Raw genomic sequence first — 16,264 nt, 5'->3', positions numbered from 1 at the left:
AGATGTGAATGTCTCTTTATTGAATTATAAACCTTTCAACTTTTGGTTAGGGTCATTTCTAAAACTTGAAATCCGGATGTTTTATACAAAAATAAACCTATAAAATCGTTATGTTCCATTGGCATTCGATATTTGAATTAATAATATTATGATAAATCAATTAACGTGTAAAAGTTCACCTTAATTGGTTGATTTGAGACATAGACTAGACTAATGGCACTTCAAATTTTGTAACAGGAAAGTTTTATAGTGTCATGTTTCAATTATCTCTACATTAATTACGTACTAAACCATATCAAGGACAGCATTTTTCTGAGTTCGTATCACGAGACTTGAATTACTATCAAACGAAAACGACGAAAAACATTATTTTATTTATCGAGCAAGGTACAAGATGACATCTTATTTAAATAAAAGAGGATAGCGATTTTTAATGTGCCCAAATGAAATTAGTTATCAAAGGTACAAGGATTATAATTTAATACGTCAAACGCGCGTTTCGTCTCCAAAGACTCAACAGTGACGCTCAGTTATTAAGGGCATACGATACAGTTACAGGGGGAGGTAATGACGTTGCTAACGTAAAATATTATTTTTGCGACGTCAAACTGTGACATATCGGGAAAAGATGCATTTTTCGACTGATTTTTATCATTTAAACTGATTTAATTTGAAAACGAGTTCATGAACCCCTAATTTTCAAAACAGCAATTTCTTTCATTTTGCAGGGAGATTATGTGACCCAAATTTTATAAAACTGTAAATAGAGGATTTCTTTTAAATTTTGATAAACATGCAGCAAAAAATGACGTATTTTCCTCAATTCATGAACATTTGATAAATATGAGTTATTTCTGAATAAAAAATTCATAATTTTTTAGGATACTTATTAAATACAGAAATTACCGATTATTTAACAAAAAACATTTTGTGCTTATCTTTTATAACAAAAAAGTTATGTCTTTCTTTCGAAAAAGAAATTACGGCCACAAATCTGAATTTTGAGCAATTATACAAAATTTCGACCTTATTTTACTCAAAAAGTAGCACATGAAGGTATATTTTTTATTACATATTTGATTTAATCGGGTAAAAATTAGCCTATATACAATTTTTCACGAACTTGTAAATACAGGATCAAAACTGTATCGTATGCCCTTAAGCCAAACAAGTACAAAGTTGAAAAGCATTGAGGACAGAGCATCCTTTGAAACTAACACATTTTGTATATATGCAAACCCATCAAAGATACCCGGGAAATGATTTCGTTCGACACATGCGTTAAGTCTTCTTAGCGTTTAAATCAATTTAGATTTAAGGTCAAATAGTTTAGTAGAGGATATGCTTTGTCAAACTTTTATTCCAAAGTAAAAGTTTGTCTCGAAAAACTAAATTTTAAATACAACAGTTAAAGTAGTTACCCCATTCTATTTGTCCACGATTGTATTACTTAAAGACGAGAATTCGTTATTTTCAGAATGTTCTGGAAGCGCTCAAATCAAATTAGGCTGAAGGTCAAATAGTACGATAGAAGGTCTGATTTGTCAAAATTGTATTCCAAAGTACAAGTTTGTCACGAAATTCAAATGTTCAATACACTGAGTTCAACAGTTGAAGTAGTTACCCCATTCTATTTGATCACGAGTGTATTGCTTAAAGTCGAGAATTCATTATTTTCAGAATGGTCTGTTACATTTACGTTTTATTGCAGTTTCTTTAATAATTGAATGATACATATAATAATGTATTGATATTATGACAGTCCTGCTTTTTGAATCGAGTTTTCCTTTTTTGGTTAGCTTATATTATTCAAGTTCTTGTAAATAGACTTTGTTTTGTTTTGTTTTCCGACAAAAAAACTTATCAGGCAAAGGGGAACAGTTGTGCGCATATACAACTACTTTAATCCAACCACATCTTGTTGCTTTCTTTTTTTAGCGGATGAATCAATTTTACCATTTTTACTATTAAGTTTCAAAAAGAATTATATATATCCTAGAACGAAAAGCTGATTTCCACTACTACTATTTGTTTCAAAGGTCATATTATAGGGATGTGCGGCATATTTTCAACATCAATATACCCCAAATATTTAAGAGTTTAATTAACTATACTAAAATTCTGTAATATCCCTACCTTCATTTTGTAATCTCCCTAAGAAATCAGGCAACCGTTAGTTGTGTTTATGTAAACATTCCTACGTTATGCCTCTCTGAGTTAAAACTTATACATCATATCTGGGAATCCAGCGCGTTAACAAAAACAAATGTCTTAGTATGAATATCATATATCTCCCTAAAAGAGGCGTGGTTTGTGAAACAGTGGTACTAACAAAGTGCAACCTATTGCTATGAAAAATAAATATGTCAGTGTGTCATATTCATAGGTCAATGTATCAAAATATTGGTATCTAAGGTGATTAAAACAATTTCTCTGGATTTGAAGTACTATAACTTTTCATTATCGTGTATTATTTTTTTAAATTGCTAAATCATGATCATGCGATGGTTTAGTCTGTCAATCTTAGAATAACGTCTTCTACTTGTCCACTCTTCAAAGTTCTACTTGAAATTCATTACCCATTCATATTTTCAAAAAATCACATTTTTTTTATTTTTAAGTACTCGACTTCATTGAAAGTCACCGATCAACTTATTCTTATTATAAGCTGCATGTTTATAAAACACTTTAGATATTACAAAATATATAAATAGTTCTATACGAAACCAATATTATATAACATAAAACCAATATAACTTAAGCTTTACATAATCATCAATGAACATTTATATATAAAATACTTCAACTTATTTCTAAACACAAGGCATTAAATAACTCAAAACGCTATCTTATATAATTTTGAAAATATGCTATTTCAGTGTGAAATGATAGAGAGGTCAAACTCAAAACGAGGCATGAGAAACGAATAAGATAACAAGTTTTAGGATAAATATGAACAAAATTTGATTTCTATTTTTTTTTTTTTTGTGAAACAGTGGCATCATTTAAGTACAATCTATAGTTATAAAGAAAAATGTATTGAGTGTGTCACAATCTTCCATGTATCAAAATATTTGAACTTAATGTAGTTAAATTTTGCCTCTGGATTTGAAGTGCTAGAACTTTCTTTTTCGGGTTTTATTTTATAATAGTCAAAAAATGATAATCAAGTTGATAGCTAACTTATGTTCAAGATAGATTAAAAGTTGACAGAAATGAAAAAACCAAAAAATATCTGCTATTATATTGCTAATTTTTCATAAACTACAATGCTATTATATTACATTCGTTTAACTTTACTTTTTGTTAATTTAATTTCAGTTTGATTTTGTTTATAGGGTTTTATGGACTTCAGTCTTCTTAAATGAACCTTGGAGTTCGGTAATTTTGAAACTTTTTTTATAGAATAAAGTTATGATTGTATGCAAAGAACAATAGCAATATATATGGGACTTAAATATATTGCAGGTTCCAAATCTATAGCAGATTCCGAATGTATGGCAAATGTGACGTTATATACGCCAAACAACTCAAATCTATGGCAGATTTTTTTTCTCCAAATCTATGGCAGATCTTTAAATTGCGTCACAATAGTATAACGAAATATTACATCGTCGCCGCCGCAAACGATTGCGCAGCTCATAGATTTGAACACGTTTCCAGAAGAAGGTATTTTACTCGACTACAATTTGCGGATGGTTTAAAGAAAGATATGACCTATTATCCGAAAGAGGGATAAAATGTGTTGTACCGGCCGAAACCCGCGATGAACAATGACACCTCTTTTTTCAGTACTGAATATTCTAGAAAAGAAGTTGTAGTAAATAATTTAACACGATTTGGTTGACCATTATGAAATGTTTATTTGACAAAGCTTCATAGACATGCTCCCGTGGTACATGTCCACTTGTTTACGACAAGTCGGTGGTCGTATATGTACTGTAAATTTGGAAACAACAAAAACTGCCATAGATTAGGAAATTACAAAACTTGCTATAGATAAGGATTGTAAGAAAAATCTGCCATCGATTTGGGACATCATGACGTCACATTTACCATAGATTAGGAATCTGCCATAGATTAGGAATCTGCCATAGATTAGGAATCTGCCATAGATTAGGAATCTGTCATAGATTAGGAACCCACCATAGAATTGAGTCTTACATATTTACTCGTTTGCAATGTGAATCATAATTTATATTTCCTGGTTATCTGGATTTTGAAAGAATAGCAATCCCATCATAGGACAAGTTATTAAAGGACGACTTAAAATCATATTTGATCAGTTTGCTTTAATATTAGAATACAATACAGTTAATGGGAAAGTAATAGTTAATTCAGAAAAACAAACATACTTGAAGATTTAAACAAGGATTACAAATGTCAAAAGTTCAGCAATATATACTTTATAATCAATGATTAGTATTGCTTGTCCAGAGATATGCACTGGAAATCAAATATGTAAACAATCTATATAGATATTAAAAGATGTGGTATGAGTGCCAATGAGACAATTATCCATCAAAGTCACAATTTATAAGAGTAACTATTATAAGTAAAAGTACGGGCTTCAACACGAAGCCTATGCACACACAAACAGCAAGATGTAAAGGGCCCCCAAAAATTACTAGTCTAAATCCATTCAAACGAGAAAATCAACGGTCTATATATCAAAACGAGAAACACTTATGAACCACATCAACAAACGACAACTACTGAACATCAGATTCCTGACTTAGCACAGGTGCAAACAATTGCAGCGGGTTTAGACGTTTTAATAGGTACCAACCTTAACCTTAATCTGAAACAATAGTGTAACATAACAACATAGAAAGACACACTAAAAAATTTCATTTGAAATGGCTTAATTAACTCAATCAAAAGACACATTAACACAAATGCACATTAATACCAGTATGCTTTTTTTTCATAAAATCTGCTTGCGAACATCCGGACATTCATAAAATGTGTTTTATCAAATTGCAGCGATGCTGTAATTATAAGATGTTAGCATAACTTTAATTTCCCTATGTTAAAACTGTTGCAATACTTGCAATATCTATCATAAAACTTATTAATGTTTTCACGTTAAATAAGTTCTGGAAATTGAATTCAGTTATCTTTTTTGGGTTCGAGATTCACTGATGAGTCTTTTGTTGACGAAACGCGCGTCTGGCGTAAATACTAAATTTAGTCCTGGTATCTATGAAGAGTTTATTTACAACCAGTGGGTCGATGCCACTGCTGGTGGAGATTTATTTCCCCGAGGGTATCACAAGCCCAGTAGTCAGCATTTTTTGGGCTAACATGAATTCCATTGATATGGTTATATTTATAAATTTACTGTTAACAATCTTTTGATTTTTTTGAAATACTAATGCTTTTCTACCTCAGGCATAGATTACCTTAGCTGTATTTGGCAAAACTTTTAGGAAATTTGGTCCTCATTGCTCTTTAACTTCGTACTTTATTTGGCCTTTTTAACTTTTTTGGATTCGAGCGTCACTGATGAGTCTTTTGTAGACGAAACGCGCGTCTGGTGTAAATACTAAATTTAGTCCTGGTATCTATGATGAGTTTATTTATAAGATTAAGTGTGAGTCATTTTTTTTTTTAATTTTAAGACTGCTTCTGCTACTTATATATGCCTCTGTTCGTCATCTAAAGATGGTGGCCTTCGGCTCATGTCTGCTCTATGGTCGGGTTGCTGTCGCTTTGACACATTCCCCAATTCCTTTCTCAATTTTATCCCTTAATGCATCATTTACTATTTATCAACTCTCTATATAATAATCAGATACGTTATCAACAATACTTTATTTTAAGAGGGTTACACAGTTAGCTATATAACTAATCTTCTCTCAGGCCCTCATCATAGAAAAAGCATAAACAAAATGCAAACATTTATATGGCATACATTTATATAAATATCAAGTATCAGATGGAAAAAAAATGAACTGGCTATAGTTGCAAAGTGTTAAATTCTTCTGTCTCTGATAGAAAGTTGTCTCATTGGTAATCATACCAAATCTTTTTGTTTTTATATTGAGTATAAAAGTGCTTGGGAAGGATAAGATTACTGATAGAACTGGGAAGAAGCAGTTTTTTTTATAGTGATTAAGACTATAACACAATGTTGACTGCTGTATCGCTATTTTGACATTTTTACCTTTTATGTCTGGTTTTTTTTGTTCACACATCGTTGTCAACACAATGGAATTTTATGCCACAGTCATACAAGTGAGAAGTTTAGCTAGCTATAAAACCAGGTTTAATACATCACTTTCTACATAAGCTAACTTCTGTACAAATACCGAAACATGACAGTTGTTATCCATTCGTTTGATGTGCTTGAGCTTTTGGACTTCCCATTTGATTAAGGACTTTCCGTTTTGAATTTTCCTAGGCGTTCTGGTTTGGGTTGGGTTTTTTTTGTATCTGATTACCTTGTATTAAGCCATTGTGGCCATCTACGTAATTGTCATTCATTATTCTTTTTGTGATCATTGGAAACGCCAATCCAGAATAGCGCTTAGAACGCACGAATTTTAAAAACTTTAATTTACAATCTTTCATATTATATGTGAAATTGAAATTTAAATGACGTATTCTAATTTGAAGAGTTCTTGTAAAAAATATGATTAAGGAGGTTTGCAATAACGATTAGGACACAATCAATTTATCATCAAAAGTAAAATATATTCAATTTGCAATTTTTACAACAAACAATCAAATTGAATGCAAAACTAATAACTATATTTATTAAATATTTAGTGAGATAATAACAGGTGAATAAATGACAATACCCTTTTATTGAAGTACACAATTATAAGTCAATTTAAAGGAAAATTAAATTTAAATGACGTATTTTAAAAGGACACCTTTATAAAAATTCAAATTCAAATTTGGAATTTTTTCATAAGAATTTTAATTAAGGAAGTTTGCAATTACGGTTAAGAAACATGCAAAATCAATTCATTATCAAATAGAAAGTATATTGCAATTTGTGTCTTACAAACCAATTGAATGCAATACAAATAACTATTGGTTAATATATTTATAGCATGATCATGCGATGGTATAGTCTGTCAATCTTAGAATAACGTCTTCTACTTGTCCACTCTTCAAAGTTCTACTTGAAATTCATTACCAATTCATATTTTCAAAAAATCACATTTTTTTTTATTTTTAAGTACTCGACTTCATTGAAAGTCACCGATCAACTTATTCTTATTATTAGCTGCATGTTTATAAAACACTTTAGATATTACAAAATATATAAATAGTTCTATACGAAACCAATATTATATAACATAAAACCAATATAACTTAAGCTTTACATAATCATCAATGAACATTTATATATAAAATACTTCAACTTATTTCTAAACACAAGGCATTAAATAACTCAAAACGCTATCTTATATAATTTTGAAAATATGCTATTTCAGTGTGAAATGATAGAGAGGTCAAACTCAAAACGAGGCATGAGAAACGAATAAGATAACAAGTTTTATGATAAATATGAACAAAATTTGATTTCTATTTTTTTTTTTGTGAAACAGTGGCATCATTTAAGTACAACCTATAGTTATAAAGAAAAATGTATTGAGTGTGTCACAATCTTCCATGTATCAAAATATTTGAACTTAATGTAGTTAAATTTTGCCTCTGGATTTGAAGTGCTAGAACTTTCTTTTTCGGGTTTTATTTTATAATAGTCAAAAAATGATAATCAAGTTGATAGCTAATTTATGTTCAAGATAGATTAAAAGTTGACAGAAATGAAAAAAACAAAAAATATCTGCTTTTTATATTGCTAATTTTTCATAAACTACAATGCTATTATATTACATTCGTTTAACTTTACTTTTTGTTAATTTAATTTCAGTTTGATTTTGTTTGTAGGGTTTTATGGACTTCAGTCTTCTTGAATGAACCTTGGAGTTCGGTAATTTTGAAACTTTTTTTTATAGAATAAAGTTTTGATTGTATGCAAAGAACAATAGCAATATATATGGGACTTAAATATATTGCAGGTTCCAAATCTATAGCAGATTCCGAAAGTGTATGGCAAATGTGACGTTATATACGCCAAACAACTCAAATCTATGGCAGATTTTTTTTCTCCAAATCTATGGCAGATCTTTAAATTGCGTCCCAATAGTATAACGAAATATTACATCGTCGCCGCCGCAAACGATTGCGCAGCTCATAGATTTGAACACGTTTCCAGAAGAAGGTATTTTAACCGACTAAAATTTGCGGATGGTTTAAAGAAAGATATGACCTATTATCCGAAAGAGGGATAAAATGTGTTGTACCGGCCGAAACCCGCGATGAACAATGACACCTCTTTTTTCAGTACTGAATATTCTAGAAAAGAAGTTGTAGTAAATAATTTAACACGATTTGGTTGACCATTATGAAATGTTTATTTGACAAAGCTTCATAGACATGCTCCCGTGGTACATGTCCACTTGTTTACGACAAGTCGTTGGTCGTATATGTACTGTAAATTTGGAAACAACAAAAACTGCCATAGATTAGGAAATTTCAAAACTTGCCATAGATAAGGATTGTAAGAAAAATCTGCCATCGATTTGGGACATCATGACGTCACATTTACCATAGATTAGGAATCTGCCATAGATTAGGAATCTGCCATAGATTAGGAATCTGCCATAGATTAGGAATCTGTCATAGATTAGGAACCCACCATAGAATTGAGTCTTACATATTTACTCGTTTGCAATGTGAATCATAATTTATATTTCCTGGTTATCTGGATTTTGAAAGAATAGCAATCCCATCATAGGACAAGTTATTAAAGGACGACTTAAAATCATATTTGATCAGTTTGCTTTAATATTAGAATACAATACAGTTAATGGGAAAGTAATAGTTAATTCAGAAAAACAAACATACTTGAAGATTTAAACAAGGATTACAAATGTCAAAAGTTCAGCAATATATACTTTATAATCAATGATTAGTATTGCTTGTCCAGAGATATGCACTGGAAATCAAATATGTAAACAATCTATATAGATATTAAAAGATGTGGTATGAGTGCCAATGAGACAATTATCCATCAAAGTCACAATTTATAAGAGTAACTATTATAAGTAAAAGTACGGGCTTCAACACGAAGCCTATGCACACACAAACAGCAAGATGTAAAGGGCCCCCAAAAATTACTAGTCTAAATCCATTCAAACGAGAAAATCAACGGTCTATATATCAAAACGAGAAACACTTATGAACCACATCAACAAACGACAACTACTGAACATCAGATTCCTGACTTAGCACAGGTGCAAACAATTGCAGCGGGTTTAGACGTTTTAATAGGTACCAACCTTAACCTTAATCTGAAACAATAGTGTAACATAACAACATAGAAAGACACACTAAAAAATTTCATTTGAAATGGCTTAATTAACTCAATCAAAAGACACATTAACACAAATGCACATTAATACCAGTATGCTTTTTTTTCATAAAATCTGCTTGCGAACATCCGGACATTCATAAAATGTGTTTTATCAAATTGCAGCGATGCTGTAATTATAAGATGTTAGCATAACTTTAATTTCCCTATGTTAAAACTGTTGCAATACTTGCAATATCTATCATAAAACTTATTAATGTTTTCACGTTAAATAAGTTCTGGAAATTGAATTCAGTTATCTTTTTTGGGTTCGAGATTCACTGATGAGTCTTTTGTTGACGAAACGCGCGTCTGGCGTAAATACTAAATTTAGTCCTGGTATCTATGAAGAGTTTATTTACAACCACTGGGTCGATGCCACTGCTGGTGGAGATTTATTTCCCCGAGGGTATCACAAGCCCAGTAGTCAGCATTTTTTGGGCTAACATGAATTCCATTGATATGGTTATATTTATAAATTTACTGTTAACAATCTTTTGATTTTTTTGAAATACTAAGGCTTTTCTACCTCAGGCATAGATTACCTTAGCTGTATTTGGCAAAACTTTTAGGAAATTTGGTCCTCATTGCTCTTTAACTTCGTACTTTATTTGGCCTTTTTAACTTTTTTGGATTCGAGCGTCACTGATGAGTCTTTTGTAGACGAAACGCGCGTCTGGTGTAAATACTAAATTTAGTCCTGGTATCTATGATGAGTTTATTTATAAGATTAAGTGTGAGTCATTTTTTTTTTTAATTTTAAGACTGCTTCTGCTACTTATATATGCCTCTGTTCGTCATCTAAAGATGGTGGCCTTCGGCTCATGTCTGCTCTATGGTCGGGTTGCTGTCGCTTTGACACATTCCCCAATTCCTTTCTCAATTTTATCCCTTAATGCATCATTTACTATTTATCAACTCTCTATATAATAATCAGATACGTTATCAACAATACTTTATTTTAAGAGGGTTACACAGTTAGCTATATAACTAATCTTCTCTCAGGCCCTCATCATAGAAAAAGCATAAACAAAATGCAAACATTTATATGGCATACATTTATATAAATATCAAGTATCAGATGGAAAAAAAATGAACTGGCTATAGTTGCAAAGTGTTAAATTCTTCTGTCTCTGATAGAAAGTTGTCTCATTGGTAATCATACCAAATCTTTTTGTTTTTATATTGAGTATAAAAGTGCTTGGGAAGGATAAGATTACTGATAGAACTGGGAAGAAGCAGTTTTTTTTATAGTGATTAAGACTATAACACAATGTTGACTGCTGTATCGCTATTTTGACATTTTTACCTTTTATGTCTGGTTTTTTTTGTTCACACATCGTTGTCAACACAATGGAATTTTATGCCACAGTCATACAAGTGAGAAGTTTAGCTAGCTATAAAACCAGGTTTAATACATCACTTTCTACATAAGCTAACTTCTGTACAAATACCGAAACATGACAGTTGTTATCCATTCGTTTGATGTGCTTGAGCTTTTGGACTTCCCATTTGATTAAGGACTTTCCGTTTTGAATTTTCCTAGGCGTTCTGGTTTGGGTTGTTTTTTTTTGTATCTGATTACCTTGTATTAAGCCATTGTGGCCATCTACGTAATTGTCATTCATTATTCTTTTTGTGATCATTGGAAACGCCAATCCAGAATAGCGCTTAGAACGCACGAATTTTAAAAACTTTAATTTACAATCTTTCATATTATATGTGAAATTGAAATTTAAATGACGTATTCTAATTTGAAGAGTTCTTGTAAAAAATATGATTAAGGAGGTTTGCAATAACGATTAGGACACAATCAATTTATCATCAAAAGTAAAATATATTCAATTTGCAATTTTTACAACAAACAATCAAATTGAATGCAAAACTAATAACTATATTTATTAAATATTTAGTGAGATAATAACAGGTGAATAAATGACAATACCCTTTTATTGAAGTACACAATTATAAGTCAATTTAAAGGAAAATTAAATTTAAATGACGTATTTTAAAAGGACACCTTTATAAAAATTCAAATTCAAATTTGGAATTTTTTAATAAGAATTTTAATTAAGGAAGTTTGCAATTACGGTTAAGAAACATGCAAAATCAATTCATTATCAAATAGAAAGTATATTGCAATTTGTGTCTTACAAACCAATTGAATGCAATACAAATAACTATTGGTTAATATTTATTAAGTATTTAGTGATATAATAACAGGTGAATAAAAGACAATATCCATTTATTATAGTATAAAATTAATAGTCAATATTGCCTTCAAAACCTAGACATGTACTTCTACTGTTTCCTTTCATTTTGTATGATATATTTTCAATGCTTGACATAATTGGCTCAATATCAACTTAATGAATGTTTTACAAGAAAGAAACGGGTAAACACAACAAACTGAGTGTGATAACATTCCTGGAAGTAAACAAATATATCACAATGGTTAAAAGCGTCCAATATCTATTTAGCATTATTTTCATAGATTATCTTAAATGTGTGATAACAATTCTGTTGTTTTATTGAAACAGCATTCCACTATCTTAGTTACTTAGTATATATTTTCTAAAAAACAATTTATCTAGCTTTAAAACCAGGTTCACTCCACCATTTTCTACATAAGAAAATCCCTGTACCAAGTCAAAAATAAGACAGTAGTTATCCATTAGTTTTGATTTTTCTATTTAATTAGGGACTTTCCTTTTTTAATTTTCCTCGAAGTTCTGTACTTTTGGTATTTTACTTTTGTCTATAACTTGGGACAGATCTATCGAGTGTACTTTTATTTTTTATTATATTTTTCAATAAAAAAAAAAATATTTCCAATCAAATGAAATAGTTCACGGACATCAAGTTTCCGCTAGATTATACGGTTATTTTCCGCATGTTTTCCAATCAAGTACCTTATTGTGAATTCAATGTTCCGCAATTATTTTTTATTTTCGATCAACAGTCGGGGGAACCCCTGTTAATTCTTTTTTTCAAATCCCCTTTAATGGTATCAAGTCAGGAGGATTACAAGTATTATCCATTCGTTTGATGTGTTTGAGCTTTTGATTTTGTCATTAGATTAGAGACTTTTCGTTTTGAATTTTCCTCGGAGTTCAGTATTTCTGTGGTTTTACTTTTTTCTGTTTATAAGGAAAAGAAAAGTGTTTATGATTTTCTAGCAATATATTCGTTAAAAAAAGAAAACAACAAGCACTTAAGTTAATGCCTCCGAAGATCTTAACTGGATATACCTTCATCAGGAATGCGCAAAGCCAAATATGTGAAAAGCAATGATGTTTCCGAATCGAAACAGTTTAATATCGACATGACCAAAAGAATTAAAAATAACCTCTCCTTGAGGTAGTATGGGAGTTTGTCTTTTGTAAGGGGGTTATCAACGTAAGGTTCGTGGAACATAGATTGACCCCGCGAATTTTCTGTTTAGTTCCCTACGTTTTCTGAAGTTGAATTTTGGTATGATTGCGATTGAGACTATTCTGTGGTTCAATGACTTCGTTGTCAATTATAGATCATCGTTAGGCATTCAGCAGAACTAAACGGTCAGATATGAAAAGATGCGGTACGACAAAATGTAATACAAACTGCATTATTAATGACAAAACAATTAATGAAAATAATACAGCCGTCAACAAATAAAAAGCAAAGCATTCCAGACTTCTGACTAAGTATGTCGTGCATATTAAACATTCGGAAGGGTTCAAAATATTTGTAAGTGCTCAAATCTTCTTGAAGATGAGACATTATACAACAGAGGGGGATAACTCTGAAAAAGCACCTGAACGTTTTAATCACGTTTATCTTTTTAAAAAAAAATATATAAAGCTTTGTGGATTTTTAGTTCTTAATGCAATGTAAATTTGCAATCAAGCAAAGTTGAAATATAACGAATTTAGGTATTTCATTTGTTCTTTCATCTTCAATACTGAATGCTCGAAGCCAAACATGTGAAAAACAATGATGTTTCAAAACCGGAACAGTTTAATATCGACATGACCAAAAGAACTTAAAAATAACCTTTGCTTGATTTAGTATGGGAGACATTTGCAGTGCGCCTGGTTAGATATTCTTAATTTCTAAGTATTGTCTATTGTTTCAATGTTTAATAATGATAATAAATTGACCTTGGCAAATTTAGATATTTCATTTGTTCGTTTGGTTTCAACACTCTCTAATGTGTTTCAGGAAACGTATTCCAGTAACATTTGCAGTGCGCCTGGTTAGATATTCTTAATTTCTAAGTATTGTCTATTGTTTCAATGTTTAATAATGATAATAAATTGACCTTTGGCAAATTTAGATATTTCATTTGTTCGTTTGGTTTCAACACTCTCTAATGTGTTTCAGGAAACGTATTCCAGTAACATTTGCAATGGGCCGGGTTAAATATCCTTCATTTCTACTTATGGTCTATTATTTCAATGTTTAATAATGATAATAAATACTAGTACTTGAAGGCGTACAATTTGATTAAGATCAGTTTTTATATAGAGCGAACACTTAGAAGTGACATTGAATATGATTGAAGAAAATTTTCTAAACATGGTAAATGCATACATTTATAAAAATTTAGTTTCATCCTCAAATTAAGCTCTTTATATTTTTTTTTTTCTAGTTTTGCATTTTTAAACGTATTGGTTTAAGCGTTACTGGTGAGTTTTTAGTAAACGGAACACGCGGCTGGAGCTAAAAATTAATTTTAATCAAAGTACCTATGCTGCGTTTATATAGAAGAAACTTGCATGATTTTTAATAAAGTTAACAGCTTATAAATGAACTCGAAAGAAAAAAATCAATCGCTTATTTTCTTAAAAGGAAAGTAGTTGCAATAATTTTAAATTTAGCGATATAATAACAGGTTGATTAAGGGCAATATCCTTTTGACTTAGTATAAAATTAATAATTCATATTGCCCGCAATATGTAATCATGTTTCATTCGTTTGATTTGATATGTTTAATAGTCTGCATGATACAGCATACGTGCTAAATAATGCTTCATGAATGATATTCGAGTAACAATGCGGACAGAGACAGACGAGATATAGCCTTTAGGCATTCAAACTCAAAATCGAAAATTAACTGACAACGCCATAGCAAAAAAATAAGACAAACCAAACCTACTAAAAACTGGACTACTCCACACGAACCCGCCAAAAATCGGGGTTGATATAGTGTGCTCCGGAAGGTAAACTGACGAATGGAGAATGGAAAATGAATGGAAAATGAATGGAAAAATTAACATACTGACAATAATGATATGAAGCGTTCAATATCAAAGGCTGATAGTTTTTTTATATATCCAAACTGAATTCAAAATCTTTAACAGTTTGATTCAAAATTACATCAAATCATTGCATTATTTTTGTTATGCTAAATGAGAATTAACTCTTGTTTGGCACAGGGTCTACTTCGTTGTTGTTTGTCTTAAAATTATAATCTCATTGTGAACAGATAGTATTAAAAAAAAGAAACAATATTCAAAGAAACACCATAGTTTGTGCATGTCGTGCGATGTACTTTTTGTTTAGTACTTCTAATTAAAAAATAAATTTTTGACTTATATATTTTCATATATATCATTAAAAAATCATAAAATGTCGTAAAGTAAATTTGCCTACCTGTTAATCAGAACTATTCCCGCTAAATATTCTTGAAATCAGTTCGTAGCAGACGACATAACACCATTAATGAGATATACCTGTAAAAAATCAATAACAAACCCAGAAAGTGTCATCTCTATCATTGAATAGAGGCGTTATCAATGCAACCCATGGAATAATGTTTTTATCAAATAAACTCTCTTTATATGTATGTATATGTATATCACCAAAAAATCATGGATTTCCGAGCTGTAATATTATTGGACGTGACTATGTACATAGTTAAGCTAAGTTGTGACACTATAGCATTACCATGGACGTTATCAATTTTCAAGGATTTTAATAAATTAAGGATGTTGCCTATTAATTACTATTCATTGTTTCTGAAAATTGCTCACATTAAATTTTTATAACTTGTTTTCAACATCAAAACATTTTTTTTAATTATAAAACCCATTGCTTGAGCATAATTGCAGTTTTCAATATAGTCAAAATTCGCCGGAAAATTGATCAATGTTAAATATCTAAACTTAAAAATATCTAATTGTTTGCCATGAAAAAGTTATTTATAATATACAAAAAGAGCATTTGAATGGTTTGTATCGGGGTTCTTAGAAAACAAACTTATGTGTATTTAATGATTTTAGTGATCTTAATTAAAAAAAAAAATAACAAACCCTAAATTTGGTGAAATAGTTAAAAAAAAAAAAAAAAAAAAAAAACAACAACAAACAAACACGAAAAAACACACACACGACAAGAATACTGACCTTAGGTACAAACGCAAGATTTGACTTGTAACACAGATATTATTTAATAATCAACCGTGACTTTAATGTAGTTGAATTTGTATTTCGGTGCTCCTCTTTTCTTTTTTTTTTAGAAATATGTGTTCTTGTCCCATTACTGGTGAACTATCATTATACACACAAAACAACTGCGCAAGTGCTACATAAAATGTCTTTTGCAAAGATATGCATCGAAAGCGAAATAAACTGGATAACAGAAGAAAATTAGATAACAGAAGAAAATTGGAATAATGCATAGCATCTACGTTATCTCGTCTCTGGTGAATATTAACCTCTTTGACAATCATACCACATCTTCTTATTTTTATAAAAAGTCATTACTGAAATTTTCCTAATGATACATCATAAGATACAGAAACAAACAAAAGCACAATGAAAAGCATCAAGAAAACATTTCCTATTC

The 16,264-nt window shown here is 30.4% G+C and overlaps 1 protein-coding gene across 1 annotated transcript in view; it reads right to left on the bottom strand.

Annotated features, from left to right (window-relative positions):
• The window catches only part of LOC134686213 (G-protein coupled receptor 22-like), a 50,800-nt gene extending 35,509 nt beyond the window's left edge, over positions 1-15,291 (bottom strand). The window contains exon 1 of the mRNA XM_063545891.1: positions 15,071-15,291. The gene's annotated coding sequence lies outside the window, so the exon portion shown is untranslated. The remainder of the gene's footprint in view (positions 1-15,070) is intronic.
• Between the last annotated feature and the right edge of the window lie 973 nt (positions 15,292-16,264).

Source organism: Mytilus trossulus, chromosome 10, assembly GCF_036588685.1.
Source record: "Mytilus trossulus isolate FHL-02 chromosome 10, PNRI_Mtr1.1.1.hap1, whole genome shotgun sequence".
In the NCBI taxonomy this organism is placed as follows: domain Eukaryota; kingdom Metazoa; phylum Mollusca; class Bivalvia; order Mytilida; family Mytilidae; genus Mytilus; species Mytilus trossulus.
Note: the sequence above shows the minus strand (reverse complement) of the source record. Positions and strands in the feature narration are given on the sequence as shown.